The sequence below is a fragment of the Pseudorca crassidens genome, chromosome 7 (assembly GCF_039906515.1).
Source record: "Pseudorca crassidens isolate mPseCra1 chromosome 7, mPseCra1.hap1, whole genome shotgun sequence".
Taxonomy (NCBI): domain Eukaryota; kingdom Metazoa; phylum Chordata; class Mammalia; order Artiodactyla; family Delphinidae; genus Pseudorca; species Pseudorca crassidens.
This window is the reverse complement of record NC_090302.1, coordinates 52,120,676-52,126,035: the sequence shown is the minus strand read 5'-3', so window position 1 is coordinate 52,126,035 and position 5,360 is coordinate 52,120,676. Positions and strand designations below refer to the sequence as shown.

The 5,360-nt window shown below is 39.6% G+C and overlaps 1 pseudogene; it reads right to left on the bottom strand.

Annotated features, from left to right (window-relative positions):
* Positions 1–1,319: 1,319 nt before the first annotated feature.
* LOC137228352 (transcription initiation factor IIA subunit 2 pseudogene) lies at positions 1,320–3,264 on the bottom strand (annotated as a pseudogene).
* Positions 3,265–5,360: the final 2,096 nt, after the last annotated feature.

The following is a 5,360-nucleotide window of genomic DNA, read 5'->3' as shown; positions in this document are numbered from 1 at the left end:
TCATATGATATCACTTATATGTGGAATCTAAAAAAAAATGATACAAATGAACTTATTTACAAAACAGAAAACAGATACAGAAAACAAACTTATGGTTACCAAAGGGGAGCTGTTGAGGGGAGGGATAAATTAGGAATTTGGGAGTAACATATACACACTACTATATATAAGATAGATAATCAACAAGGACCTACTATGTAGCACAGGGAACTCTACTCAATATTTTGTAACAACCTATATGGGAAAAGAATCTGAAAAGGAATATATAGATATATATAGTGTTAACATAACTTTTGTATGCACTGAGAAAAATGACTCACTTTACTCACTTTACTGCAATATTCACTTTATTGCAGTGGTCTGGAACCGAACCCATCATATCTTCAAGGCATGCCAGTATTTCAAAAGAGAAGGCAGCAGAAAACATTACAGAAGAGATAGCTACTAAAACCATAAGAAGGATTAAGAAAACATATAATCTCACTCCAACTTGCTCTCTTCCTATTCAGCAAAATGAATCCAAGCACTGAAAGTTTCAACTCGAAGACTTCAAGAGTCTCCACACCATCGTCCCTTTTATTTTACATTTAATAAGATTTTTAAACTAAAAGTCAAACACACATTAGGATGTAAGGTTATTTTTAAACGTATGAATCTTGATCAATATAGCCAGTTCAAGAAATGACTTAATGTCAAATGGGACTATTTTATCTTATTGGGAACAGGGTTTTGTGGTTTGATTTTGTTGCTTTGTTTTGGCTGGGAACTCTGTCTGAAGATTATCTACTTTTTCCTAACAGAGTTTTATTTCTTAGTAGGTTTCTCATACCAATGTTACCACTGATTCTGTATTACTTTAGAAAATGGATTTTCTAAGTAAAATTTATCCAGAATTTGCTATAACCTCTTGCTAATGCTTTTTATTAACTGCAAAAGTTACAACTGATAAAACTGACATGACTTTACTGAAATGATATATTTTTCCAACTTCCCTACAATGAACATGGTACCCTTTATCTAAAGCTAATAAAATGCTTATCTAATATCTCTATATTGCTAGCTTAACAGTGCCACCTATTATTAGTCACATTGAGTTTTAGAATGAGTTTATTAAATACTGTTCTTTGGCAACAATTTTGACTTGTCATAAAAAGTTAAGTTTCTTCATGCTGCATAATGAAAATGATGTAAGAGGTCACAGAATTATAAGCTTCTCTCTACTGACATCCTCCAATCCGTGCAGCACAGTGTAATCACTCCTGCATTTCTAGAATAATGTTTTCTAAAGTCTCTTTTTGTTGCACTTCAAAAAGTGCTGCTTAATGACAGAAGACGGCACTAAAAAGCCATTTTTCCTCTATGCATTCTGTAGTATTAAAGCCAGTATTTTTACCATCATAAGTTACAATTTTCACTTTATCCACTTTAATAAGCTCTGTCATCTCTCTGAATTCAGCCTCACTCCATACAGAAGTCCACACGTTATCACAGAATGTGTACATATGTGCAGAGCCTCTGGAATGTTGACTCTGTCCCTGAGTGTCGGTGCCAGAGCTCAATTTTTAGCCTTATCACACTGAAGTGGGACTTGAAGGGTGAGTTGGGGATGATCTATTAAGACGGTAGGAACTTATCTGCACCCTCCTGAAGACTGTTTCCTAAAGTGCATTTCTGTATAACTGATATGCTACCACTTAAGAGAAAGAAATTCTTGAAGTCCTGTGGGACAGAGCAACACAGCCATGACTCAACAGGAGGTGCCTGCTTTCCCCAATGGCCCCTTCAGCAGCCCCAGAGACTGCAGAGCTGGGTCAGTGACCCAGAAGTACTCACAGAACCTGGCAGTGAAACCACACCAGGAAGCAAGGAGACCTCCACCATTGTCTTTAAAACAAGACAAATCTCACAGTCCCCAAGCATTAGAATGATAAAGCCTATGCAGTTCTTTTGGCAAATGAAGTAGAGAACATACACAGCTTTCTTTTCTGTAGTGGCTAGAATGACCACTTTACACTTAAAAAAAAAAAAAAAAAAAGTTTTTCAGATTTTTAAATGTTTAAAATAATATGGATTAGGGGAACTCCCAACCTCTTTATAAAACAGCAGTGTTCGTCAAACACCAAGTTACATAAATTTGGTGGGCCACGCAAGAACTAAGAAGCTGATACTTCTATGTAAATCTGTAGGTAATCGATGGGTGAAGAAACTTGGAATACTCTAAAAGCTGATGATTGGGACAAAAAAGATATCAAACTTATTCAGAATCTAAGAACATCATGCTTCTTGACGTAATTTAGAATTTTAAAACTGAAAAGGGCTTAAAAGAGCATCTAATAAAACCTCTTTATTTCACAGATGAGGAAACTAGTTTATGGTTGGCCCAAAGTCTTATGGTTTCTTTTTCTGCTTTATCATTCAGCGAAGTTTACATTCAAGCAGAGCAAAGACCTTGTTAGAGATTTTCGTTTGATAAGCTGGCATCTTGAAACCGAGAGTGAAGAATCTGATTTTAACACAGATGACACCTAAAGGCCAACAGATTTTGAAAATGGAAACTACAATGCCAAAGTACAGGGTGAGAAGTAAGATCAGAGCTGGGCTGTTTTACAGTGATCATAAGTGAACTGGCAGGAAATCCGCATTTCGGTGACAAATAAAATCATCCTTAGAATGCATGGAATGTTGGGCCAGAGAGAAACCTTAGGACTCATCTAGTTTAAGCCCCTCTGCACAGATGAGGAAACTGAGGGTCAGAGAGTGAAAGTTACTCACTTATCCACATTCACACAGCTCGTTCAGAGCAGAGTCAGGCCTAGCATTCAGGGGGCCCATGACCGTTCCGTCAAGTCAAGCTGCCTTGCAGAACCCATATTAAGGTGCCGATTCTGAGACCTGAAAAAAAGAGGTCAGATCTTAAGGATGTGAAAGCAAGCAGCAGAGGATGTCTTTGGTTTTTTATATACTCTTTCCAGATCTTTAAACGTATGAAAGCCAGGGTCAGTGAGTCACAGGTTAATAACAGGAGTGGACTTTGTGATAGGGAAGGGAAGGCAATACAGAACTGGGGAGAGAAAATAAAGAATCTCAGCTTCCCATTCCTCACTCAAGATAGTGACAAAGCTCCCGATGGAGGCAGTGTACTCAGTATGAATTTGCAACAGTAAAGCTGTGAGTGCAGTAAGTGCCTTATTTCTATTTATTTGAAATAAAACATCTATCCAAAAGTAAGGCCCCATTTCTACCATTATCTGGGCTCCTACCCATGGCTACGCAAAGGTCTCCAGGGGTTTTTCGACATCAAAAAATTTTTACAGATGCCCCCTCTGTCCATCTCTCCGTACTCGTTGTTGTTGGGATGGCTCCTGCCCAAACCCCCAGGATTCCTAGCAATCAAGGGACTCCGCTACATCAGTGCCCTTGGGGCCTGGGAATCATTGCTAAGCTGCCTGGGGGCAACAATGCCTGGGATACACCAGCTACCATCCTCTGGAGTTCCACCCCTTCCACATCCTGTCTTTATTTAAAATATTGATATTTGTTCATCATGGATTTTTTTGCATTAATTTTTACTTTTTAAAATATTGCAATAAAATATAATTACCTTGATTACTGAGGGTTTTTTTAGAGTCCTCTCAAATTTTATGCCTGAGTCAGTTGCCTCACTTGCCTCACCCTAGTCCCAGTCTTGTCCTTCCCTTAAGGCACGTGAGAGTGGGTCACAGGTCATCAGCTTTCATGGGAGCCATGGACCATGACCCTCTGTCTCCTCCCCAGGCCAGGAGGAGACTCTCTGTCCATCACTTTCCATCTCCCCAACCTTCTACTCGCCTACCCTCTCCAGAAAAGCAAAAGCCAGCAGCTGAAGGAGGGCCAGGGAGCCACTTCAAGCACCTCATCTTCAGACCCATCTACAACCTTCCTCAAGGCAAGGAAGTCAAAGTTAGGCTTAGAATGGAGATAGGGAAGGATGACTGGGAGGAAAATGATAAAGAGCCACAAACACAAAATAAACATCTCATCACGAATCGTCTCCAGGAGTCGCAACAAGGAAAGAGATGTGCACAACTATGTGTGAAAAGAAAGATGTCTTCAGGAGAGAAAATCAACTTTGAGTAAATGCTCTCTCCAGTGGTGACAATAACATTTTTTGTTTTAATAAAGGAAAACCAAGAGTGATGGTGAGTGAAGGAAGACGGTGAAAGAAACCCAGACTATCAAAAACTTATCAGCATATTTCCAAGCTCTGGGGTCAAAACAAAACTTTAAATTACAGATTGTCTATGAAAATGTAGGAAATGCAATAAGAGGAGATACGATCTGGGAGGAAATCGATGTGGAGTGTAGAGCCAAAAGGAGTCGATGATCAGGTTAATGAAGAGTCAGGAGGGAGAAGGTGGAGAAAATGTAAGAAAAATGAAGTGAGAAGAAAATAAAGTGAAAAAAATGTCTCCAGTAGTCAAATTGGCTTAGAAAGAAGAGAAACAAACTCTGCCCAAGGAGGCATGAGATCACTAAAAAATTCAGTCTGATCAATCTTTCTCTCCATGAACAGACCACAGGAGATATTAGCCAGAATGGAAGCTTTGGAAGGGAACTGGGGACAGAAACTGGTCACATCGCTGGATTTGAGGAGACACAGTGGGTGTGAATGTTCTGTTTAAGGCTTCTAAAGAGACATGCTAAGTGGGAGAAGGATATGTGTGGAGAGGTGCGGTTAAGTGAGGATTCTCAAGGAGAGGCTAACATAGACATGCTCGAGTCCAGAAAGAAGCAAGTCCTAAGAAGGTGCAGAGGACGAGGGGAAAAGGCAAAGAGAGGAAGAGAGAGAAAACAGGAATGAAGACAGGTAAGCATGAAAGAAACAGAAAAAGCGCTCAGTGGTTTTAAACAACACTCTTTTGAAAACCTGTTAGAAGAGCAGAATTTACTGTCTGAGAACTTACCAATATATAAAGTACCCTACACCCCAATACTGTCAGCTCCGAAAAGCGGAAACCCACATCCTGAGCTCTTTGCTCCGTTCTGTCGGTCAAGGGCAGCTCTCCAGCTGCTGGGCTGGAAGGGAACATATTCCCCAGAAGCCCAAGCTTTGCTATTATCTGCTATCTTAGTAAAAGCATGTTCCCACTTTGCTTTTGGAATGGCATTCTTTGTCACACAGGCAGTTTTAAAAGCTCTTGCAAGCAGGTAAAACCAGTTTCTGTTAGGTATCTAATATAATCCAACACATGGAAATCATAAGAGAGTTTGACAGTTCCTTTTTGTTTCTAAATCAGAAATAGTCATCTGTGGTAAGTCAGTAAAATAATACCAATATAATTCCGTATTATGCCTTCAGTTCTTTTTCTACAGGGTCTATT